This window comes from Ambystoma mexicanum, chromosome 11 (genome assembly GCF_040938575.1).
Source record: "Ambystoma mexicanum isolate Mex_15411 chromosome 11, UKY_AmexF1_1, whole genome shotgun sequence".
Classification (NCBI taxonomy): Eukaryota; Metazoa; Chordata; class Amphibia; order Caudata; family Ambystomatidae; genus Ambystoma; species Ambystoma mexicanum.
In genome coordinates, this window is record NC_090934.1 from 1,253,359,835 (window position 1) to 1,253,386,108 (window position 26,274).

Here is a 26,274-nt window from a genome sequence, read left to right on the forward strand (position 1 = left end):
TCTCTAACACCACGACAAGACCACCAAGACAGACCACTGTGTCTTACTGTCATACAGAATTCAAGTTTCCTCTTGAAAAACACCCCAGCGCGAATACTATAAAGAAGAGAACTGGTGGAAGAGTAATAATGATTGCTCCCAATACTGTGGTGAAGAAGAGTGAACTGAGGAGGCAGAACATATATCAGACAGAGAGGAGAGACTACACCCCTCCGCTTGGGGAGGATCCAGCAACTTATGAAAAACAAAGTTAGGCAGGACTCCTCTTAGCATCAGACAGGAAAGAAGCACGGGAGCTTCAAACCAGTCAAGTCGTGGCTGGACTGCGAGACTGCACAAGCCTCCATGCAGAGGAAGGAAGAGGTTGCTGCTGACCAGAGACATCAAAAGAGACCAAGGCAGACGAGCAGAGGGGAATGAAACTCCACGAAGAAGAAAAAGGCAAGAGAGATGGCGTGACCCTGGAGGGTTGGACTAGTGGATCTACCAACTGTGCCAAGAACGTTGAAGCCTGGAAGCCATGGAAAGAAGCAGAACACTTACGGAATGAGAGAGCAAGTAGTCTGCAAGTCGTGTGAATTCCGGCTCCAGAGAACAGGCCAGGCGAGGCAAAGCCCTGTGAAACAAGGTAACCGGGATGGCGGGAGACCTGGGAGGGATCACGGCAATGGGGAGTACTGCCATCATACTCGTCCCAGTATTTTGCCCGAAGTTAAGAAGAGTAACAAAAACTCTTGGACCCAGTCTACTCGTCCCAGTCAGTGGCTTGAGAACAAAAAAGGCCAAAAAGAAAACAGTGAATGTGAAGAAAGGGCATATAATACTCATTATCTGATAGACAAAGTTGAAGAAATATAGTAATATTAAGAGTAAGGAGAATACAAATAGGGATTCATTCTACCAGTTGGAACTAGGAAAAGAAGGCTTTTCAGAGACACAAAAGAGAGACTACTGCCCTGCATTCCTAAAATACAAAAGGCTAAAAAGGAAAGGCCTAACAGGAAAGCAACCAGGGGAAAGAGATTGGGAAATGTCCCCTACAGGAACTACATCATTTACTTAAAGATATCGCTCAACAATATCAGAGAATTACATATTAAAACCAATGAAGAACATCTAGGAGAATGGAGTGATTCTCCTAGACTTTGGTTGCTCAGAAGGTGAAGAAGCCTTTCCAGGAGACGGGAGTCATTGTCCAGGTTTTTTGTTGTTTTTGCATAGTGGTAGGGACAGAATAGCTTAGAGTTGGATGGAGGACAGACTATTTATTTATAACTTCACTACAGATGACGAGCACCTTGGTTAGTTTGGTTAGGTAGGGGACCCCATACATTAGGGAGAGTAAGGCATTTCTTATAATTTAAATAGAGCCAAAAATAGATCCGCCTCCTCCGTCTGATTTACCACATGGTGCCAGGGTGAGATCTGGCCCAGCTGACAAAAGTTGGGAGACCCTAAAAATCACAAAGCTAAGGGCAAAAACCCCACCTCCTACTGTGGCAACTGAAGAGCCTGTGAGATTTGATTTGCACAGTAGTGTCGACATAACCATATCCGCAGGGGAGAGAACTCATTCCCACCAGCCTGGTTTTAGTCTCTCGAAAGGGGACTTATGCAAGACTAGTTTCCAAGTCAGGACTTGCCTGGAGACATAGTCTCGATGTCATGGCTGGGATTGTGGACCCCGATTATAAAGGGGATGTCAAGATCTTAATCCACAACCATGGGAAACAGTCTTACCATATTAAGGAAGGAGAGAAAAAGAAGCAAAGGGGATTTTAGAAAATGCTCTCTTCCCTATTCCCCAAGAGATACAAGAACAAAAGGAAACCTAACAAGAGAAGAGGATTCGGAGAGGCAGATAAACAAGACTTACAAACTGAGGAAGTAGAACTCATCCCCGACCTAGCCTTTGCCGAACATAATCCTACACTAACCTAACCTGAATAAAGTGACAAAATCTTGAATGGATGAGAAAGAATCCTTTGCTGAGGCGAGCCTCTGGCGTATAGACCTTCGCGGGGGGCGGAGCCGCACTACCCCACAGATCCAGCGATAGGGCGGGGAGAAGCCAGGAAGCACAGACGCTGGGAGGCCAGCACGGAGAGAGACAACACAACCGAACGAGAGATGGAGATGGGCGAACCGTCTTACCTGATGACGTGACCTGTTAGAGACCCACAAACCAGCACTGAGGCAAGGAGAGAACAGAGGAATGAGAATCCTCAGTTCTGGATACGAGGAGTTTTCCATGCCGGGCAGCCTTCGAGATGCTGACACTAACAGGCCGACAACGCTGAGAAGAGAGGCGTACGGCAACAACCCTACTGGGACGCCACCCCGCCGGAGCACACCCAGAGATATAGAAGGTACCAGGGGGTTGGCTAGGGTGGAGGGAGGCGAGCAGAACCCCACAAACAGAAGTAAAGAGAGAAAGGGGGTTAGAGGAGCCTTAGAACCCAGATAGATGAATATGTGATAGAAGGGTAGTTTCTTACCTATAACTCCATTTCTTCAGTGTTGGTAACTTTCATGAATTCACATGCTGTGAATATTCCTCATCGTCAGTCTGGGAATCCCCGGTTACTTTGATTTAGTAATTTTCCTTTGGAAAACCCGACACCTGGAGTGTACCATCAGCGTCATTGTGCGTGCTTTTGGTCCCACCAATACGATGTCGAGTGTATAGCTCTGCCCCAGAAGCTTCCCCTCAGATTTTAACCACTCCAGCTGGAGCATATACCCCTATAGAGGATGTTTGACTGAAGGTGGCAGGCTGGAGGGCGCATGTGAATCCATGAAAGATACCAACGCTGGAGAAATTGAGTTACAGGTAAGAAGCTACTCCTTTCTCCAGCATTGGCTCTTTCATGGACTCACATACTAGGACTAGATTTGATAGCAGTATATATGTTAGGAGGAGATATACCAGGCAAACAAAGATTAGAGACTTTCAAATTTTCTGAGCTAAAGCGAGAAAAATACAGACGCAAGTACAAGAAAATACCCCGGTAGCTGCAGGGCTTACCTTACTGGAACAGCTGCTGAAGGACTACTCGTCCCATCTGATTGTCTTCAGCGTGCTGTTGTAAACAGTAGTGCCTGGTAAATGTGTGAGGCACCACCCATGTTGCCGCCTGGCAAATGTCTTTGATGGGCACTCAAGACCAGAAAGCCGTAAAGAGGCAGCCGTGGCCCTTGTAGAATGCGCTCTAGCTGCAGTTTGCAGTAGCCTATTGGCCTTCGTGTGGCAGAAGGAAATCGCAGAGGATATTCACCTTGCAATGCTTGGTTTTTAAATGGATTTTTCCTTGTTTGTGTTATGCTCACCTGGTATCCACAGGGACGCCACCCAGCTGGGTTACTCGCTGGTATGGTTCTCAGCCTTGCCCAGATGTGGTCTGCGGGGAAGATTCTGCCTGAAAATACAGGAGGATTGTGTTCAAGACTGACCGATCGGGGTAAGTATCCTCCCTTCACCCCCGTATGATTTCAGCCCCTCTGGGGCCCTCTCCTCACCTTGTGGTAGAATTAGACGTGCTCTCCGTCCTGCCTTCTTAGCAGGGGCGCGTTGTCTTTCATAGGCGTGTGTAGTGCAGTTACTTCACTGACGCCGGCCCGTTTGATATTTTTCAGGTAGGTCTTATTGCTGTTCTTTAGTTTTGTTGCTATCCTGCATGCCTTACTTTGTTTTCAATGTCTCTTTTTCCTCCCTTAGGTATGCAGAGCTTCAGCGCGGCAAACTGGCTTGGTTGAGCCCCGCTGGTAAATGATAGCACATTAAGAGCGCTATGATGCGGTAAGTAAGCGCTTTGCGCAGCGCTGCAAAGTCGTGCCTTTGCTAACCTGTGTTTTCCTTCCTTGTAAGTCGCGGTGTTCCTCAGCGCGAATGGAATGTCCGAAGTGGTGCCAGCCGTGAGGCGACCAGCCAGGTAAGCCTTTTGAGCAGTTCGTAATTTACAAATGTCTCTACTGCTTTCTTTAATGTTGCCTCCATCTTCCTCTTTCAGGTCGTACTGTCCGGGAGGCGTGCAGATTCAAGGAAGATGTTCTCAAAGATGAAGACAGAGTGTTTTCCTATTAGGAAAGCTTCGTCCCCTGCACACTATCTAAAAGGGCAAAGCCTAATGGTGATTAGAGAATCGTTAAAGATGAAGTCTTTTAAAGGCATTTTAGATATATATTCAAAATTTCACTAAATAATTAAATTCTTGTTATGGCTTTCTGTATTGTTTCTCCTGGGTAACCTCTTTCAATGAAACGATTCCGCATTTTTTAATATTGCATCTGTAATGTGGTAATTCCAGGATCTTAGTGTTGACATGTAACTCAGAGTTGTCCTTGAATTGAGATTGTTTTGAAATTGTTGCTTTCGAAATTGCTTATTGACTAAAAATATTATATTGTTTACATTTAAAATGTTTTTCTTTATAGAAATGTTATTCTTAAAGAAAAAAATGACCCTAATGAAAAGTGGTTTGTTACTCGAAACGCGTTGGGCCTACCATCCTGTATGAATAATAAACCGTATTGCTTATGAATTTATCCTTCAAGTTGTCAAAATTAAATTATTTAGTGAAATTTTGAATATATATCTAAAATGCCTTTAAAAGACTTTTCATCTTTAACGATTCTCTAATCACCATTAGGCTTTGGCCTTTTAGATAGTGTGCAGGGGATGAAGCTTTCCTAATAAGAAAACACTCTTTTGTCCTCTATCTCCAGCCTAGGTACCAAGGCTGAGCACCTCTCCCCCGCACCTTTACTTTGTATATTTTTATATATATATATATATAGAGATATTAAACAATCTATATGTAATAAGATCGTCCAAATCAAGGTGTGCACAGTGTATTGTCCACGTTTCTCAAAGATGAAGACTGCAGGTAAAATGCTGCTGCTAATGATGTTCCTTTTTGTCTCCTTGCAGGTTCTGCTTCTCCGAGGTTCGAGGGAATAGCTGGATATGGCGAGTGTCACGCTGCAAGCTGCAAAGTAACGCGAAGCGTGTTGTCTTGCTCGAGTGTGGTTTAAATAGCCCCAACAAAATAGTCCAGGTAAAGTAGTCCCTAGGCTACCACACCCAAAACACTAGACCGCATAGCTTGGTTCCTGGGAACCAAGCTATGTGGATGCCTCCATTTTGGCTGGCAGCACAAAAAGTAGTTCCCTAGCACAGGTTTCTCATGGTGTATGAGCCTGGCGCCATAGGCGCCAGGAGTGGCCCTAAGGGGGTTTTGGAAAAGGATGCCTGGCTCCAGAGGCCAGAGTCCTGACTCCACCTGGCCAATGGGTTTGCCAGAGGGGGGTTTTGGGTGAGCGTCATGACAGTTTGATGGACCAAAGGCGACAAAAAGCTGTTTAGTTGATCTAAATGATTTAGTGATAAATGATTTCAACATAATATTTGAATGCCCTTTTCAAGTCCAGAGAGTGCAGGGCTCTCTCCGCTGGGGAAGTAGCATTTTGAAAGAATGTAGGCAGAACTATGGTTGCATTCTTGTGAAATTACAATGGCACTTTTGGGATGAAGTGAGGACTGGTGGAAAGTATCACTTTGTTAATTCGCGAATCAGAGATACAGAGGATCTACTACTAAAGCTTGTAGTTCCGAAACTCGTCTAGAGGATGTAATGGCTATTAGGAATGCCACTTTCCAGGTCACAAATTTGATGTGTGCTGTTCATAGAGGGTCGAAAGGAGTTTTCATAAGACTGGCCAGGACGAGATTCAGGCTCCATGCCGGTGGAATCCTTTTCTTTGGAGAAAAAGTTCGAAAGAGCCCTTTTAAGAAGTGTTTGAGTAGTCTGTCGCTGTAGAGAGGAGGTGCTCCTCTTTTCCTTGTAAATCTAGAAATTTACGCCAAGTGCACCTTTCTAGTGGAAATCGCTAGACCTTTTGCCAATTTGAGAAGGTAGGGAACAACCCTCAGAGTTTTTATGGCCAGTCGTTGAAGGTTGGGCTGCTGTGCACACCATGAACAGAACCTTTTCCATTTGTGGTGTTAAGAAATGTTAATGGACGCAGCACTAGCCGCCACTAAAATGTGCTGGCAGTCTTTAGGAATGTTTAGGTGGGCGAATTTGGCGTGATCAGGAGCCACGCTGTTAATTTGAGAGAGCCCAGGTCAACCCATCGTTCTGCAATGGGAGGTTGGCGTGAGATCCTAGTTGGATTGGATTGTCCGCCGTCAGTTTAAGGAGGTCCGAGAACTAGGTTTGACTGGGCAGTACAGTGCTACCAGGATTACTTTGCAGTGATATTTGCCTATCAACTGGATTGTTTTCCTGATGAGAGGGAACGGCGGGAACACATATGCGGACATGACGGTTCATGGCAAAGAGAATGCGTCCCCTTGGGAGTTGGGATGAGGGGTCCTGCGCAAATTTCCTGGTCTGCTTGTTGCTCTCAGTGGCGAAGAGGTCCAGAGGATGATGACCCCATGTCGAGAAGACTTTGGACATTTGATTGTTGTGCAGTTGCCATTCGTGGGACTGCAACAAATCTCTGCTGAGGGTGTCTGCTTGTTTGTTTTGTATTCCCGGGAGATGGAAGACTTAAAGCAGAATGTTGTTGGCAATGTCCCAGTGGCAATGGTCTGTGCTTCTTGGGACAGGGTGTTTGACCGTGTTCCACCTTGTTTCCGCAGATAAGTTGTGTTGTCTGTGAGTACTCATACCACTGAATTCCTGATTAACGGGAGGAAGGATTTTAGGGCCCAATTTACTGCCCACAGTTCCAGCACAATTATGTGGAGGATGGATTCTTTGGGGGTCCACAGGCCTTTGACTTGGTGTTTGTCCAGGTGAGCTCCCCATTCTGCCAGGGAGGCATCGGTCACAATCGTAGGATGGTAGTTGGGCTCTACAAGGGACATCCCCTTTGCAATGCTGTAGGGATATGTCCACCATTTTAGTGTGTTTGAGAGAGTCTTATTGATGGTAATCTTGCCGGACCAGGTCCCCTGGGTTTGGGACCATCTCGTAGCTAGAAAACTTTGAGCTGGTTGCATATGTAGCCTGCAGTAGGGTATTTGCTGGATGCAGGAAGACATGGTCCCTAGGAGAGTCATGTATGTGAGCACCGTGACTAGCTTGTTTGGAGTGAAGACATTTGTTAGGGTTATCAATTATTTCACCCTGTCTGATGAGGATCTGACAAGACTTTGGTCTGTGAGAAATTGAGTGCCCACGAACACCGAACGTTTCAAAGGAATGGTGCAAGATTTGGTGTAATTTATTGCAAATCCCAATTGTTGGAGAAGAGCTGTTTGTCCCACAGAAAAAATGGTTTGCGGATATGTTGAACCTCAAACTAACCAGTCTAGATACGGGTAGACGTGGTGGCCCGGTTTTCTAAGAAAAGCTGCTACTGGTGCTAGGCATTTTGTTAACGTCCTGCGTGCTGATTTTAGGCCAAATCGAAGTACTCAAAATTGGTAATGGCTTTCACCCACCTGGAATCAGATACTTTCCATGTCTTGGATGTATTGGGATTTGAAAGTACGCATCCTTGAGGTCTAACACCGCCAGATATTTGCGGGGTTGTATGGCCATTAACAACTTCTGCTTTTTGATGTTCTTGTTTAGCTTTCGCAAGTCCGGTATTGGACGTCACTTTCCATCTGGTTTCTTGACGACAAAGTACCTGAAGTTTACTCCTTTGCCCGACCAGGAACTCTTTCGATTGCCCATTTGTTTAACATTTGACGTACCTCCTGTTGCAGAATTTGAAGGTGCGGGTGTGATCCCTTTATGGGAGGTAACTGGATTTGTGGCCGTTTGAATTCCAACAAGTGGCCGTGCTGGATGGCATCTACCACCCACCTGTATTTTATCATCGCTTGCCACATGCTGAGGAAAAACACCACATTTCCTCCCACCTGTCGGCCCCCGAGGCAATCATTGTTGGGCCTTGTTCTGCCTACCTCTGAGAGGTTACTGACCCGCGCTTTCGCTGTCCATGGTGATAACTCCCTGCTACACCGGGAGGACTGGTCATTTCTCTTGTAGCCCTGAGAGTACTATCCGGATCTGTTGTCATTTTTCTTGTCCCTTGAGGACGCAAATCTAGAATTACCAGAGGCTCCTCGAAAGGAGCGAAAGGACCTTATGCTCTGTAGGGTTATAAGAGATCTAGCAGTGTCCAAGTCTGCTTTCATATTTTGAGGGCTTCATCAATCTTGTCACCAAACAGATTTTCTCCTTCAAACGGCATGTCGACCACTTTATGCTGTACCTCTTGCCGAAAATCGGTGCAAAATAGCCATCCTTGTCTTCGGAGGATTAACCCATTTCAGCGAGATCTATAGCAATGTTAATGCTGTGGTTTGAGGCTTCCTCACCTTCACGCACCAGCATAATGGCTTCCTTCCTCTGTTGATCTAGAAAATTCTCTAATATAGGAGCCAACTGATGCCACATTTCTTGATCGTATCGAACAGCTATTGCCAGGGTATTTGCTGCTTTGACAGTTGTTGCTCCAATGGTGAGCACCTTTTTTTCGAAGGCATCAATTTTCCTGCCTTAATTGTCTGGGGGAGTGGCCCATTTGTGCTGCGTACGAGCCTTGCGACTCGCTGCCGCCGACACCATCGACTGAGGTGAGGCAATTTGGTGTGGCATCAGGTGCCTTACATTTTTTATCCAGTCTTCCTTTAATTGCAGGTTCTGTAAATGGATGTTTGAGAGTACGAAGGCCCTCCTGCCAAACATGATATAAGATAGGTATAGAAAACACTGCTTTTCTGTGCTTACCCATGTGGTCAAAACGGAAACATTCCTTCTTTTCTTTTGCAGGAGTTGAGCCGAATTTCTGGCATGCCTTAGATACCATGAAGTGGAAAGCCCCAATGTCATCTGGAGGCAGGGGTTGAGCAAGACTACCCTGCATATCTTGGTCTGGGTCATTCATGTCCCACGTTTCGGCTCTGAGAGGAGAAGAAGAGGTGGTGGAGCTTGTGTCCCATGGTCCAGTGTCTTGGTCTGTGTCTACTAATTCTCCCTCTTCTTGCTTGCGTATACGTGGACTACATCCTTGTAGAGGTGGTGGTGTAGGAGGTGATAGAGCTCTTGGACGTTTATCTTGTTCCCTTGAGGGAGGGCCTGGATTCCTTAGATGCTTCTGACCTGGCATACCCTGGGCTTTTCCACATGCACAAATTGCCTGTGGCTACGGGGGTGGGAGCCTGGCATTGAGTTGCCCCAATAGTGACTAGTGTTGAAAGCACTTGCAGGGAGAGTAAGAATTGCGGGTTTAGAAGTGGGTATTGTGGATTCATAGCTCCCATTCCAGACGGTGTTGATGGCTGAGTAGGCGTCTGAATTCTTAGAGGTGTGTCTTCTCCTCTTGAAGGTAGGTGATCAGAGGGTTTGTCCTGAATAGGAGGCTGGAAAGTACCTTCCTCAGGATCGAGGTCTGTGATGCATGGACACTCCTTTGGTGGAGGCTCAAAATCTGAAGTGATTTCATGCTGTAAAATGTCCTCTGGCATGATGTCTGGGTAATTTATAGGTAATATTCCTAGAGGAACATGTCCATGCTCTATCACGTCCGTTGTCAGGGTTTTTAGTATACCCTTGGCGGTAACTCTGTGGACTCCATCGTGACAGTGGCCAACGGAGTTGAAGGCTGCGTAGGCTTAGTCTTGGATGCTTTGTGTTTTTTGGTCGTCGACGAGGTGGTCATCGATGAGTGATGTCCAGTTGTCGTCGATGTTGTCTGAGTGGATGCCAATGACAATTTGGTCGTTGGAGGGTGCCTCGTGACTCCCGCCCAGAAGAGGTTTTTTGCAAGACTCCGAGCATGAATGGTGTTTCTTTTTTGCAGAAGACAAAGACAAGGTCTTCGTGGAGGAAATGGATCTGTGTTTATCTGTCGTCGCCAGAGAGGACCTTCTCGATGAGTCAGATGTGGGCTTTTTCGATGGGCGTGTGCCTTTATCCCTCGGCTTTCCGATGGTGTCTTTGTCAACGGGACCTTAGACTAGTGCTTAGACCCAGTATGGGACCCCCTCACCGCTACCTGGTATTTTTTAGAACAGGAGAAGAGTGCTTAGCCTTATCGTGGCTTGTGGACTGTTCTTCAGACTTGGATTTCTGACTTGATGGCGACCTCGTGTCAGAGGTAGTGGTAGCACTCCCACTTCCGACGCCGGGTATGCTCCTTCATTAAGCCAACAAATCAGGCTACAGTTTCTGTCCTTCAGGGTTTTTTGTGAAAAACCCTGGCAGATTTCACATTCCTCCGTGGAATGGTTAGGGTAGAGGCAGTAAAGACAATCTGCATGCCTGTCGCCTTCGTACACATTTTTTAGCGCCCAATTGTCACAAGGACTGAATAAGGACTTTTTTTGGTCCAGAGATCTCCATGGTAGTGAACGGGACCATATATGTAGTTGGCGTTGCTCCGGATGGAGAAAAAGCTGAAGAAATATTAGTTCTTTTGAGGAACAAGATTTTCTCTCAGCAGAAAGGAACGCGAGGAATCCCACCAGCTCGAAAGACGGGTGAAATCTGAGGGGAAGCTGCTGGGAGGAGCTTTACACTCAACATCCTATTGGTGTGGACCAAAAGCACCCATAAAGACGCTGATGGGACACTCAAGGGGTCATTTTTTTCCATAGGAAAATTACTAAATCAAAGTAACCGGAGATTCCCAGCCTGACGACGGGGAATATTCACAGCATGTGAATCCATGAAAGATTCAATGCTGGAGAAACACTGAAACTATAAAGAATCCCGAAAGCAAAAAGGGCATGGAGGGATCAGGAGAAATCAGACATTTGGGAAACTAAAAATAGAAGGGAATCTGGAGGGTTCAAGCAAGTGGGTGAAGATATAAAGTCAAGGAAGAGAAAGTGGCTATGGTGCTGGAAAAGGAATAAGGAAATCATTGTTACATGTAAAAGACTAGAGACATTTAATTTAAACGGAAAGTTGTAACTTTTCATGAAGAGTTTGAAAGGAGAGAGGAAACCCTTTTTGAGTTGAACTATTTGTTAAAAAGAAAACAGAGTGAGATACCAAAAACTTTGGCCCGAGAAATCCAGAGTGAAAAAGCCATTGCTTGGGCTCATTTTTGTGTTTTTAATATAGTAGTGTGATTAGATAGCAGATAGGTTACGGACTGAGGACTGCCTTTTTTATTGACTGACAAGCATCCTTTGTTTACTTCAGAAGTAGGGAAATCCCTCGTAGCAATAGGGACAGCAAGGCGTTTTTCTTTTAGTTGAAAATAAAAACACATTAAAAACGCCATCCGAGTCAGTCTCTTTCTTCTGGTACCGACACAACAGTCAAACCATATTTTCGCAATGCAATACATAAATGTTTTATTCTGTATATTCCATTTAAGTACATACAAAAAGTAAGTGCTTATTTTTTGATGAGCTAAAGCCTGCTCTGTCAATCTCACAAGGATCACAGCTAAATGTTCCAACCAAAGTGTGCCCCCTGTAAGGAAGGCATGGCATCAATAGTAAGACAAAACCAAGTGACCACAGTTCAAGGGTGTTTACTGAACTTTAACAAGGGCATGATAAACGCCTATCTAATCCTAAATCTACACATGCAAGCAAGCTACGACCATCAAATTATAATTATGCAGGCCTGGGGGAGTCTCGTCAAAATAAAAGGGCCTATACTAAAGAAACACTATTGCCAATCCTTACCACTTAATACAAATAGTGTAGGGTAGTGTTCATGAAAAAGAAAGAAGTGTTCACAAAATGATATGCGAGGATGAACAGACCGCTGGCCTCCCTTCCCCCATGTTTTCAGCACGGGGCAAGGCGGTTCACTCGAGCATAGCACACTCTCGGGCTTCTACGAGTACACAGTGTTCGTTATGTGCACACAGTGTGTTCATTGCCTCATCCTCTGTGGGACTTAGACTCCATCATGTCCTCCTCTGTCGGCACGGAACACTCCTCCTCCCGTCTTTTACTTGTAGGGAGCGTTTGACCTCCGCCAGCAGCCTTTGTTTCCTCTCCGCCCCCTTCTTATGTCTGCAGGCAGCCACCTTGACCTTATCCTTCCATTCAACACCGGCCCTCTGTTTGTATATGGCTTCTCGGATGGGCTGAGAGAGCTACTCTACGTCTGAGTCGCTTCTAACATACTCTTCCTGCTCATGCTACACCCTCCAAACAGACACTGGCTACTTTGCCTCATTGGCAGGACTGCTCCTCCGCCTGCTTCACATCTTCTAATGACCCGACCCAGGACAGCTCCACTCCACAGGACTGGCCTCTCTCCTCCAGCTCCTCAACCCCTGCTCATTACTTCGTTATCACGAGTTGCTGTGTGTGTATGGCTTCTCGGACAGACTGAGTGCTAATCTACGTCTGTGGGTCACCTCTACCATGCTTTTCCTGCTCCTGCTACACCCTCTGCACATACACTAGCTACTGTGCCTGATTGGAAGGACTGCTCCTACGCCTGCTTCACTTCTTCTAACGTCTCGACCCAGGACGGCTCCACTCCACTGGACTGGCCCCTCTCCTCCAGCTCCTCAGCTCCTGCTCATTACCTCGTTACCACGAGTTGCCGTGTCTGCTGCCCTTTCATTTCAACTGGCCTCTCTCCTCCAGATTCCTCCCCTTCCAGCTCCTGTGTCCTAGTACCAGCCTCACAGAGACAATATCACTGGCTCATCTCATCACTTTCCCTGATGAGTGGCAGTTAGCCGCAACCACCTGTGGTCCTCTACCTCCAGGGTTCTTCACCCACCACGGACTACCTGCTACCATCTGTCCTTCTGATCAGTGGACCCCCTGCTACCACCTTAGCTCATTCTAGTTCTATGGTCTGCCTATTACCACCTGGCCCTCCCTATCTGCTGGCCTTCCTACCACCTACTGGACTCCTCATCTCCCATGGACTGCCTGCTACCACCTGGGACTTCTAACTGTGGGCCTCCTGCTACCTAACTCCCATCTGATTTGTGTGGCTCGCCTGTCACCACCTGGCCCCTCCTATCGGCGGACTTCCTAGCCACCTCAAGGATTCTTAATCCCCTATTGGCCATCTGCTAACATCAACCCTTTCTGAACAGCGATCTGCTTGCTTCGCTTCTTCCTGGGTCATCCTGACTCCTCACCTACCACCTCTAGTTCACTTATTTACCCACAACCCCCTCCCTCACTGGCCCTCAGATCCGAGGTTTGTTTACCCTGGCCCTGCTCGATTTCTCCCCATTGGTGCCATCCTCTCTCTTTCACTCTCTTCTTATACACCTCCCCCTTCTTCCCCTTTTACTCCCTCTCCGTCATAGCACTCTCTCCTCCCCTCTGTTACGCGTATTGCCAGACTCCTCTCTCTCTGTCCCCATTACTCTTCCCCCCCTCCTCCCACCCCCCTCTCTCCTGCCCCCTCACTCTCCTACTCTCCATCCCACTTTTCCTCATGTCCATTGCCTTCCTCAACCCCCTCCCCTACTCTTCCCACCCCATGTCAACCCTCCCTCTCCGTCCTAATCTCATCTACCCCCTACTGTCCAACCCTCCAGCCTCATCAACATTGCTCTCTGGAACACCAGATCCCTCTGCAATAAGACAGCAGCTGTCTTGGACATGTTCTTTCGTCTTAACCTTCATTTCTTATGTCTCACCGAAACCTGGATCCCCCTTCACAACACTACTGTCCCTGCTTTCCTCACCACCTCCTCTTCATCTTCCTTCTCTCATATCTCTCGCTCTTCTGGTGATGGTGGTGGCATTGGCCTCCTCTTCCACCCTAAATACCTTTCTTCTACCGCCTCACTCCCTCTTCCTACCTTCTCTCCCTTCTTGTACCTATACAAATCATTTACTTCTCCTCACCCCATCTCCTTTCTAATCATCTACCGGCCTCCTGGCCCTCTTTCCACCTTCTACGAAGACCTCGACCACCACCTTTTTCTCATCTCTCCCCCTCCTCACTGTACTTGGTGACTTCAATCTTCACCCCCCCTAATCCTCCCAATCTTCCCCTCTTCTCTACATCCTTGACTAGTACCTCCTTTCTCCTCTCCCTTCTTCTCCTACCCACTCTTCAGGTTCCACTCTTCATCTGATCTTTAAGTCGATCTACCCCTCTTCTACCATCTCTACACTACCCAACTTTCTCTCTGACCATGCTTTACTCTCTCCTTCTCCCTTACTCCCCTTCTCCCTTCTTCTGCTCATGTACCCTCCCTACTTCTTTCTCTCGATGTGACCTTCGCGACTTTAGTCCTTCTCTCTTTTTTGACACTTGTTCTTCCCCTCTTCCCCCTCCTTGATTTCTCCTCTTTCAGCCAATGATCCTCTAACCACTCTTTCCTCCTCCATTTCCTCCACTCTTGACCTACTTTACCCCCTCTCTTCCTTCCGTCCTACTCGCAAACCCTCTCAACAATGGCTTTCCCCCCCAACTTCTCTCCATGCGCCGTCTCCTCTGTCACCTAGAGCGACTCTGGCTCAAATTTCCCTGACTATCCAACCAAACCTCCTACTTCTCCTATCACTCTCATTATGACTCCTGCCTCAGCTCCACTAAACGTTCCTACTTTTCTAAACTTCTCCACTTTCAAGCCTCTCACCCTCGCTGTATCTTTCAAACCCTCTATCCTCTTCTCTCCCCACCCACCTATGATCCTTCAGCCTCATGCACCAATTCTCTTTCTGACTTTGCAAACTTCTTCTCCTCCAAGATTGTTTCTCTTTGTCAAAAGATTAACTAATATCCTGCTGACTTACCCCCCCCCCCCACTCCCCTTCAGCTTGCATGTCCAATTTCTTACCCGTCTCCCCTTCTGGTTCCCTCCTCCTGTCCAAAGCCCACCCTACGTCGGCCCCTACCAACCCTCTTCCCACCCTCCTTATCCAGAAGATCTACCCTCTTCTCATTCCTTACTTAACCTCCTTCAACACAGTCTCTCCTCAGCTACTTTCCCCTCTGCATTCAAGCACGCCACTGTTATACTTATTCTGACGAAGAAACCTTCTGCTGACCCCCTCCTTACCTCAAACTTCCGTCCAATCTCTCCACTCTAAATCATCTCTAAACTACTTGAACGCCTAGCCTACTCCAAGCTCTCAGCCTTTGTCACTAACCTTTCTCTCCTTCCCCCCTCTCAATCTGGCTTCCGACCTAAACACTCCCCTGAAACTGCTCTCAATTATGTTCTCAACTCCCTCCTCTCCGCTCGATACTCTAAACAATCCTCTGTCCTCATCCTCCTCGACCTCTCTGCTGCCTTCGACACCGTCAATCACCCTTTACTTCTCAATACTCTTTTTCTTCCTTTGGTTTCAAAGGCTCTGTTCTCACCTGGGTCTCCTCTTACCTCTCCTCTCGCTCGTTTGCTGTCTCCTGAGGCGGTCGTACCTCATCCAATCTCACCTTGGATTACAGTGTACCCTAAGGTTCAGTTGTCGGCCCTTTCCTATTCTCTCTTTACACCTCTCTCCTTGCCCCCATCATCTCTTCCTTTGGTATTTCCCACCCTTTCTATGCTAATGACACGCAACTCTTCCTTTCCTTCTCTTCTCTTCCTTCTCTCCCGACCTCAACCTTAAACTCTCTTCCTGTTTTACTGCCATTAAAAACTGGATGTCATCCCGCTTTCTTTCCCTCAACACTGATAAGACTGAAATCTTATTCTTCCCCTCCAAAACTCCTCCCCCTCCCTCTCCTCCACCTTTTATTCACCCCCCCCCCCTCTAATCTCCACATCTCTGCCCAAGCTTGCAATCTAGGCATTCACTTTGACTCCTCCCTTTCCTTTTCCCACCATATTTCTCTTACCTCTTGCGCCTGTCGCTACCACCTTTTCGACATTCGCAAAGTCCGCTCCTCTCTCACCTTCCATGCCACTTAACTTTTAATCTCCTCCCTCGTCTTCTCTCGTCTCTTCTATTGCTCCTCTCTACACTTTGGACTCCCTGCATCTCATCTTGCCCCCCTCAAATCTCTCTACCACTCAGCCATTCGCACCCTATGTCTCCTTGCTCCTCATGACTCCATTTCCTCTTCGCTTTCTTACCTTGGTTGGCTTCCCTTTCACTCTCAACTTAAATTTAATTTCCTCCGTCTCGTCTTTAAATCCCTCCATGATCTTGCCCCCCCTCATCTCTCCTCTCTTTCTACACTCCCTCCCGCTCCCTTTGTTCTGCTGATCTCTTCCTTCTCACCGTCCCACCTTCCCCATGTGCCTCCTTCCATTTCTGATCTTTCAGCTCCTAGCCCCCCTGCACTGGAACTCCCTACCTCTCTGTATCCGCTCCATCCCCACCTTGTCCTCCTTCCGTGCTTCCTTGAAATCTCTCCTCCATTCCCCACCCTGATCCCCTCTATCCCCCTCTCAATTCCTCTCCCCCTTCCCTCACATCTTCCCCTACTCTCGTCTCACTACCTGCTCCTTTTCCCCTTACCCCTCCCTCCTTATATCTTCACCTAATGCCCTTTCTTTCCCCCTCCTCCTTTCTTTTCCTCATCCCCCTCCTTCCCTCACTTACCCTCACAGGTTAATTGCTCTACTTACTGTTTTATTGGTTTGATTCATGTTTTTTAAATTGCTTCTACTTTTATAAATGTCTATGTATCTTGTTGTAATGTCAAGCGCTTTGGATTAAAGCGGTATATAAACACAATAAATACAAAAACAAATACACAGTCCCTTGCCAGCATCAGGGCCCAAGTCTTTTAAGTTATCAAAGTCTCTTGATGCAGAGGGCCTGATGTACAAACGAGAAGTTCCTTTGCTTTTAAAAGCACTCAAGTTAGGTGATTCACTCTTCACCCTGGATCCTCCTCAGCCGGGCTCAGATCCCTTTTATACCACAATCGTTACTTTGGATCCCACTCTTCCGGGCTCAGATCACCTTCTCCAAAGTTCAGAGAATAACCTTTCTCGGGTGACTCATGGTTCATCCTGGATCTCCCTCAGTCGGGCTCAGATACTTCCTCTTACACAAACAGTCTCCTTCAGCAGGGCTTCGACCAATTGCAGTTCGTAGTAGCTTTCGAAGACTTTTGAATGTGCACAGAATTTTGCTTGACCCATTGCAGCACCACTTCGATTTCACAATTTACATTTGCCAATTTTCAGTTGAATACCTAAAAGAGACTTTCGAATGAGCACCCACGTGGTCCCGGACACACTGTATATGGTATCTATCTTGGCTTAAAAATGTCAGTCACGCCCTGGATGTTCAATTATATTTGGATCGCTTATCACATACGCTTCACACACTGTTTCTTCAGATTGCTTCATACAAGGTTGCCGCTTGCAACCTTGGTTCTAACAAACCGGTCTGCTATCATTCTCCCCGACTCACCGGCTGTGCTGACTTTACTGGCGCTGTTCTGTTGTAGGAGCCAAGGACAGTACCACAGCGGCAATCGCTCCTCCCCATCTCAGCTATCGGCGCGGGAGAGCCCCAGGTACCTCAGTCACAATGCACCTTTCTTCAGCTTTAATTCCAGGCCTTATGTTTCTTATTCTCGAGGGCTCGTGAAAGTAGCAGTTTTCCTCTGAAAAGGTCCAGGGCATCTCCCTACTTGCAACCCTCTCTGGTCTTGCCATCTTTCTCCTCATATTAAATTGCCATCTTGGAACTGCTGCTGCTTCCTCGTGTGTTTTTGCTTTGCTCTCCGTGTGCTTCTGTGCTCCGCCTTTTATGGGGAAGAGAAATGGAGGTCAGGTGTGTTGTCAAGGTGTGGTGCCTGACTCTGCAGGATCTCATTAACGGGACAGGCTTGCAGGAAAAAGGCCACAGGTATTTCTTTTCCTTTGTCTCAGGGTTTTGTATCTGAGTCATGGAATGAATAAGGGGGATTGTGGGAACTGTAGTGTTTTATAAAAGCAGACAGTTTGGAAAATAGAGGGACGGGGAGAAGAATGACTGGGATGCTGGGTGTTACAGTATTCCTGAGTAGACAGAAAAGGAGTTGTCTCAGAGAGACCAGGTAAGGTATATTGGGAAATAGGAGGGATTTTGTGCGTTTCTCGCTTGCCTTGATCATCCTCCCTTCCTTCCAGTGGATGCTAATTTCAAAGGGTAGAGGTTGGGAAGATTATTGTCAAGAGGTCTGGTAGGGATGGTTCTACATTTTAGAGAAGGACATGGTTGGGATGAGGTTGAGGTACAATGACAGCATCCTACAAAATCTGAGGGGACATTGGGCAAGGACATTAGAATAGAGCAGGGGGAATACCCTGTCTCGCCTAATGGTGTTCTCTTTTGGCATTCTTCCCTGAGCTTTTTACTCAGCTCAACAGAAAGGTGGAAAAGACACTTTGGTTTTCACCCCTCCCTCTCATTAGCCCCATCACCAATAACCAACTCATTGTCTTGCTTTGCTGAATACATTCCTTTCAAAAACAGGTGTTAGTCGTACACAAAGTCAGATACACAGTGATGAGCCAACAAAGCATTGTCCATTGAGATAGTCCATTTGTGAATAGACTCATCAGAACTAGCTGCACAAATGCAGTAATTAAAGAAAATTTATATTATGTGAATATGCCTTTACAGTGCACCAAATCTACACTGCAGTAGCATCAGAGCACCTAGGCTTGTCTGCGGAGTAGCGTACTGTGCCCTCCCACCCCTAAACAGGGATATCCAGATCTTAGTATGTTGGAGGTAAGAAAATCAGGAAAGGGGAGATAAGAGGGTTGGAAAGCGGAAAAAAGATGCTGAAAACAGGGTGGTTAGGAGGGATACAGAGGGGGAAAATGTTTTGTGATAACATGGAGGCATTGGTGGACCATAGCTCTGCAGACTTGAGGCGGTAGATATCTCCTAAAGTATTGAGGCAATTGGGTCGTTTCACCACGGCAGATTTGGAAAATGTTAAGTTAGTATGCAATGAATGTATTTATACTAGATTTGTACCATGCACAATATCTCACCACCAAAGGGGCATCAAGGCACGGAGGATTGCAAAACACGCTACAATAGAAGTAAAACCTACAGAAAGGATCAATTACCTAGGAAAAATATATGTTTCCAGATTTTTTCTAAAAGCCAGGTAGTCTTCCAGTAAGCAAAGAGAAGGGAGGGCATTCCATAACTTGCCCACCTGCACAGAAAAAGAACATCCACTGCAGTTTAGGAACTGTCAACAGATCGCAAGAGGTCGATCTAAGCCGACGGTTGGACGTGTAGTGTCTTAAGCGCCTGGTCAGGAAAGAGGTTTCTTTAAGAGGGTAGGCCTTATGAACCAAATGAAGGGCTTCAAATGCGTTTTGTCACCGTAAGCCAATGCAAATATACTGATTTTTTTATTAAGGATTTCTTTAGGGAGACTCAGGTAGTCATTCATAAGAAACCAAGCGACTGGCCACAAATGAATTAATCAACTTCACCTTGGTAGAAAAGACAAAGTTGTCCAAACTCTTTGCATGCTTTTCAGTTAAATAAGAAACTGCTGGTAAACCTGTTATTCTGAGTAGTTATAGAAAGCTCTGACTCCAGCCAAAAACCTTGAGTGCATACAGATTTATATGGTTGAGGACAAGAACCGAATGAGGAAGGCCAATAGTTATCTTGCCATAGCTTATATCCCTTATTGGTCTAGAGGCAATTGTTCTGCTGTTATACTTTGCCCAGGTTTTTTGGAACAGATTAATATACACGTTTCCTGAACGTTTAACCGCAAGCAATTGGCGTCAATCCAATTTTTAACTTGTTCCATACAGCTTTTACATTTTCCAATAACCGACTACTCTTGATTACCTAAAAGAAAAATCAGTTGGGTGTCATCTGCAAACTAAGAAATCTTTTCACTGGCCTGTGAATGAATTCAGCCGAAGGTTTCATATATAAATTGAATAACAATAGGCTGGGTGAAGATGTCACGCTCGGCGACCGCGGCCGCGACCGCTGGTGCTTATGGAGACGTTGGCGCTGGAGCGGCCATTGACATGGCCGCTACGCAGCCGCGCGTTCTCCGGCAGCGTTCTAGCGTTCGGCCGTCTTTCCAACGGCGCACTTTATCAGGAGCGCCAACCCGGAAGTCCGCGCGTTGCAACCTATTCGTGTTAGGCTTCCGGGTTGGTACGCTCCTGTTTCTTTCCTCCGTGTTCCACGTACCTTTCCTTTATTATCCCTAAGTCTTGGCTCTTCTCTGCTAGCCTTGGCTCTGCTCTGCTTGAAGTCTAGATCTTCTCCTATTCTACTCTCTCTCTTTCCCTCACCCTCTCAATCCTCCAAGCTTCTCTTCAATCCTTAGATCCTACTACAGATTGCCTCAGCTATTCTCCTGGTCTTCCCTTCCTGGTCGGATGGTCTTGGCCTGCATATCATTTCTATCCGGTATCCAGCCTGCGTACTCCATCAAAAGGGGGTTTTTTATGCCTGTTGGCTTTTTCCCCTGCATTGGTCTGCCCCGGTTCGGGGGCCCCCCTTAGGCCCCGAGTCAGAGGGGCAGGGTGGCTTCCTCTCGAGGCAGACCCCATCTGCTTTCCAGAGAAGAAGCTTTGAGAAGGAGGAGATTTGGACTCCAGACTGAAGAAGAGTCAGCAGGTGAGCAGGAGGGCATAAGGGACACCGTGGTTGGGAAGGAATCCGTTAAATCAGGGAGCATATCTGACAGTTTGCAACGCCCAAGAAGCAATATGGCCTCCCCTGAGCAGATCCAAGAATTAGTGGCCGCGGTCCAGGCCATGAACGTGGAATTGCAGAATGTAAAGGCCGATAATGCAGTTCTGCGGCAGATGATCTCCAATCGAGAAGCTAGAGATTCCGACCTACCTCCTATGCCATTATCCACAGGCAAATTCGATGGCACCCCCAAACGCTTAAAAGAATTTTTGGAAGCATGTTCCGTTTACTTTGCATTCAGACCGCTGATGTTTTCCAATGACCAGGCCAAGGTGGGGTACATGATATCTAACATGAGCGGAAATGCCTTGGCTTGGGCCACCCCCTTTGTGACCAACAATAACCCTATTATTAGAGATTATGGGGGTTTTCTGGCCTTATTGCGCCAGGCCTTTGAACAACCTGAAGTAACCCAAGTAGCTGCAGAGGAACTTTTGGATGTACAGCAGGGCCCCCAGGATCTGTTGACTTACATCTCCACCTTTAAACGTTTGGCCTCGGACGCTGGATGGCCAGAAAGGGCCCAGTATACTATTTTCCGTCGTGGATTGAAGGAGGAGATAAAGGATGAGCTGGCCAGAATAGCCCGTCCTACTACTTTGTCAGACTTATTCTCAATAGTAACACAGATCGACTATCGCCTTAGTGAACGCAAGGCAGAGAAGAAGAAGCAGAAGGGGTATCACAACCCTCCATCCAATGCCTACCCTATGCCCTCACTGTCTCATTCCAGCAATAAGGAGGAACCCATGCAAGTTGGTTCCGCTCGGTCCCCGTTAACCTCCGAAGAAAGAAGACGTCGGAGAGATGCAGGTCTCTGCATGTACTGTGGATCCGGCTCACACTTGCTTCGGAATTGTACGGAAGTACCTCCTAGACGCTCGGGAAACGATCAACCTCAGAGCTGAAGGGGACAAGTAACCGAGGTCCGACAACAAGTCCCTATGTTACGGTGACAGTAGCATCTCAGTCAACCACCATGGACTCTCGCCTCATGGCAATTTCTATCCGTTTGGAAACCCCAACAAAGGTCTTCACCACTACGGCGCTTTTGGATTGTGGAGCCGCAGGAATGTTCATGGACACTGAGTGGGCACACAAACATGGTCTCCCACTACAAGAACTGGAAGAAGTCCAGAAGGTTGAAGGAGTGGATGGTTCTCCCCTGTCGTCGGGGCCCATCACCCATTCCACTATCTCCTTGAAGATGTGCATTCTTCAGCATACCGAACAGATCCAATTTGATCTAATTCGAGCAGCCCATTTTCCGGTTATCCTGGGTATTCCGTGGTTAAGGAGGCACAACCCGCTCATCGACTGGACTCAAAATACCCTGGCTTTCACCTCCTCTTCTTGTAAGCAAAACTGTCTACTCCATGCCTCCGAAGATTTGGTACAGGTATTCACTCCTCAACAAGAAGGAGTACATGAAGTTTGTAAGATTCCTTCGGAATTGGCCGAGTTCCAAGCTGTCTTCAAAGACAATCCGATTTTGGATCTCCGACCTCATCGCCCAGAAGACTGTGCCATTGAGCTGGTAGAAGACGCTCTAGTTCCATTTAGTCGTATGTTTTCCTTATCTCTGTTAGAGAAGAAGGCGCTCAGAAATTACTTGGACTCTCATCTGACTAATGGTCTCATTCGTCCCTCTAAGTCACCGGCTGGAGCCTCACTATTCTTCATACCAAAAAAGAATTCCTCAGAGTTAAGGCCCTGTATCGACTATAGAGGTCTTAATAAGGTCACGGTACGCGACCGATATCCAATGCCTTTAATAGCAGACATACTGGAAGCTGTACAAGGGTCAACCATCTTCTCAAAATTGGATCTCCGGAGTGCTTACCACCTTCTCCGGATAAGAGATGGAGATGAATGGAAGACTGCCTTTCGGACACCCTTTGGCCTTTTCGAATATCGAGTGATGCCATTTGGTTTGGTTAATGCTCCCGCCATATTCCAGCGTTTTGTGGATCGCTTATTTTCTGATCTATTATTCCTCAATGTCATTGTCTACCTAGATGACATCTTGGTTTTCTCAAAATCCTTCTCAGAACATACCTCCCATCTTCAGACAGTGTTTCATCGTCCACAGATCCAACATCTATTAATCAAACCGGAAAAGTGCCTTTTCTACGTATCCTCTGTTCCTTATTTGGGATATGTCTTATCTCCGAAAGGCATAACCATGGATCCCAGAAAGGTGTCTGCCATTCTAAATTGGCCAGCACCCACGTCGTTGAAGGAGGTCCAACGATTCTTGGGATTAGCCAACTTCTATAGGAAGTTTATAGGACATTTTTCTCAAATAGTGCTGCCCATTACTTCATTGCTCAAGAAGGATGCCAAGCCTTTTCAATGGTCGGAAACGGCCAACCATGCCTTTATGGACTTAAAGAAGAGATTCTGTTCCGCACCTATTCTGGCCCAACCTGATCAGTATCAGCCCTTTATAGTAGAGGCGGATGCTTCCGCAAGTGCCTTGGGAGCGGTACTTCTTCAACTCAAGGACGGACTGGAACACCCTATTGCATACCTTTCTAAGACTCTATCCACGAGTCAACTGAATTACTCCGTAATTGAAAAGGAACTTCTAGCTCTCAAGGTGGCCTGCGAAGAGTGGAGACACCTACTTCAAGGTGGTTCACATCCATTCACTCTACGTACAGAACGCCTCAATGCATCCCTGGAACAATACCTTCGATGTTATGTCAACAAGAATCAAGACAATTGGGTGAGTCTTCTACCCACCGTACGAATTCGCGTATAACAACGCTGTACATTCGGCAACTGGACTCAGCCCTTTCTTTTGTTCTTATGGCTTTCACCCTAGAAGTATACTACCAGTCTTCTCTTCTCCCTCTAATATACCCACCATCGAATCCTCATTGGATCAACTAACTACAGCCCACTCTACCGCCCAACGAAGTCTGGTATCCGCCAGACGCAGGTATAAGGAGGTGTCTGATCGAGCTCGTTTACCGGGTCCTGATTGGAAGGAAGGAGAGCGAGTCTGGTTGTCCACCAGATATTTGCCTAAATGGGTCCACCCAACCAAACTTACACCCCGGTATATCGGACCTTTCAAGATACTCAAGAAGATTAACCCAGTGGCTTATCGACTACAACTCCCCAAGTCCATGTCTCGGATTCACCCAGTCTTTCACTCCTCTCTCTTCCGTCTAGTGGACCCAAACACTCCCGTTAAAAGGACCACTAAACTTGCGTGTAATCCCCAGTCTATCCCTGAAGAATATGAAGTGTCTGCCATATTAGATTCCAGATATCGCAGAGGCAGATTGGAATACCTTGTGTCATGGAAGAACTATCCCAGTTCAGAGAATTCTTGGGAACCCTGGTCATATGTTCATGCTCCTAGACTGTTAAAGAGTTTTCACCGAACTCATCCGGGGAAGCCCGGAGGGTTAGGATCTGGAGGGAGGCATACTGTCACGCTCGGCGACCGCGGCCGCGACCGCTGGTGCTTATGGAGACGCTGGCGCTGGAGCGGCCATTGACATGGCCGCTACGCAGCCGCGCGTTCTCCGGCAGCGTTCTAGCGTTCGGCCGTCTTTCCAACGGCGCACTTTATCAGGAGCGCCAACCCGGAAGTCCGCGCGTTGCAACCTATCCGCGTTAGGCTTCCGGGTTGGTACGCTCCTGTTTCTTTCCTCCGTGTTCCACGTACCTTTCCTTTATTATCCCTAAGTCTTGGCTCTTCTCTGCTAGCCTTGGCTCTGCTCTGCTTGCAGTCTAGATCTTCTCCTTGTGGTATTCTACTCTCTCTCTTTCCCTCACCCTCTCAATCCTCCAAGCTTCTCTTCAATCCTTAGATCCTACTACAGATTGCCTCAGCTATTCTCCTGGTCTTCCCTTCCTGGTCGGATGGTCTTGGCCTGCATATCATTTCTATCCGGTATCCAGCCTGCGTACTCCATCAAAAGGGGGTTTTTTATGCCTGTTGGCTTTTTCCCCTGCATTGGTCTGCCCCGGTTCGGGGGACCCCCTTAGGCCCCGAGTCAGAGGGGCAGGGTGGCTTCCTCTCGAGGCAGACCCCATCTGCTTTCCAGAGAAGAAGCTTTGAGAAGGAGGAGATTTGGACTCCAGACTGAAGAAGAGTCAGCAGGTGAGCAGGAGGGCATAAGGGACACCGTGGTTGGGAAGGAATCCGTTAAATCAGGGAGCATATCTGACAGAAGAGCCCCGAGGACCTCCACATGAAATAGATCTCGGAGTAGAGAGAAAAGGTGGGAGAGACACCAATTGGGAACGGTTTGTAAGAAAAGATTCAAACCATCATCAAAATGAGTGTTTTTCTTCTTTAAACCTTTATTTTTGCTTGGCAGGCAGTCAGAATATTGAAGAATACATCAGCAAAGTAAGGCATATAGTTAATACCAGCACATAAACGTAATCTAGTATCTAGTTTACACACCCAGCAGAGGAATGTGTCCAGAACAGGTCTGCTGTGACAAAGCAGAGTAAGGTATGCAGCAATCGTACCGGCATTCAAATCAAAAGTAGTGTCACAGTATTTGCATATGGGCTAAATACAAACAGAATTCAGCCCAAATGTCTTTCAGCCTAGATATACTAGGTAGCATTCCAAAAAAGAGCACCTCACTGTCCTTGGTTCCAAGCACTGTCTCGAATATCCATCTTATACAGCCGCTTCAACAAGATTGTGGCCCACAGAAACAAAAGCGGTGGATAAAGCAGTAAGACAAAGGCATCTGTTTTCCCAGCATCCACAAAGCATCTCAGATTGTTCATTGCTGCTACCAGCACCAATTCCATATAAGTACCTGGTTGGAACCTGCCCTTGCTTTATTGGATGTAATGGTGGATGCACAAACGACTCGAGAAGTGGGAACTATTTCCATGATATAGATACAGAAATGCTGCTGCCACAAACTTTCCCAGTCATTTCAAGGCCAACTCTTTATGTCTTGCAGGATTGATTGAAAATAAGTGTCCAATATGAGAATTCGGAATGGATGAAAATCACATTGCTAAATGTCTTGAAACGGGCTGTATTGTGACAAGGTCAGCAACCTGACTCAGTCAGGAGAGGATAGGAACACCTTATTCTGGGGCAGGAGGCAGTCATACCCCAGAGGGGCACGTGGGCTGTTGAGAGGGCCACAATTCCTGTCCCATCCCAGTGCATGTCTATACATTGGCAGTACTCTTAATACAAATGCTTGTCAAGTTCTCTCTTTGTACTAGATCAGCGTCAACACTGCAGCAGCATGGGGAAGCCAGCGACGAGGGTACAACACACCAGTTCGCCATGCTTTACAGTGCTGTAATAATCAAACCAGCAAAGTAAGAGAGAAAGCAAAAGATGCAGCGAAGACCTTACGTGGCCACCCGACCCATGTGTACTGCTCACCAGCGCCGGCTTGCGCAGTAGCAAAACCATTGCAGATACCCTAGACCACCAGGGACTAAAACAAGAGCTAAAACCACCAACCAAGATTATAAACCCCCTAAAACCAACCTAAACATTGTGCAACACCGGCCGCCTTTGCAACTTTATAGCACCCCCACACAGAGAAAATGGGTGGGCTTAATCCAGTTTTTGAAAAATGTTCTGTATGCAACACCCCCCGGCAGGGGAAGAGGGGACCAAATTGGCTAGGGTCAGACAACCAATGGAAGGATGGGAAGGAGGATAAGAAAGATCCCAAGAAACAAAC

At 47.0% G+C, this 26,274-nt stretch overlaps 1 protein-coding gene across 2 annotated transcripts in view; it reads right to left on the bottom strand.

Annotated features, from left to right (window-relative positions):
* Window positions 1-26,274, bottom strand: part of TRIP4 (thyroid hormone receptor interactor 4) — a 1,139,078-nt gene that overhangs the window by 456,632 nt on the left and 656,172 nt on the right. The gene's annotated exons all lie outside the window — the stretch shown is intronic.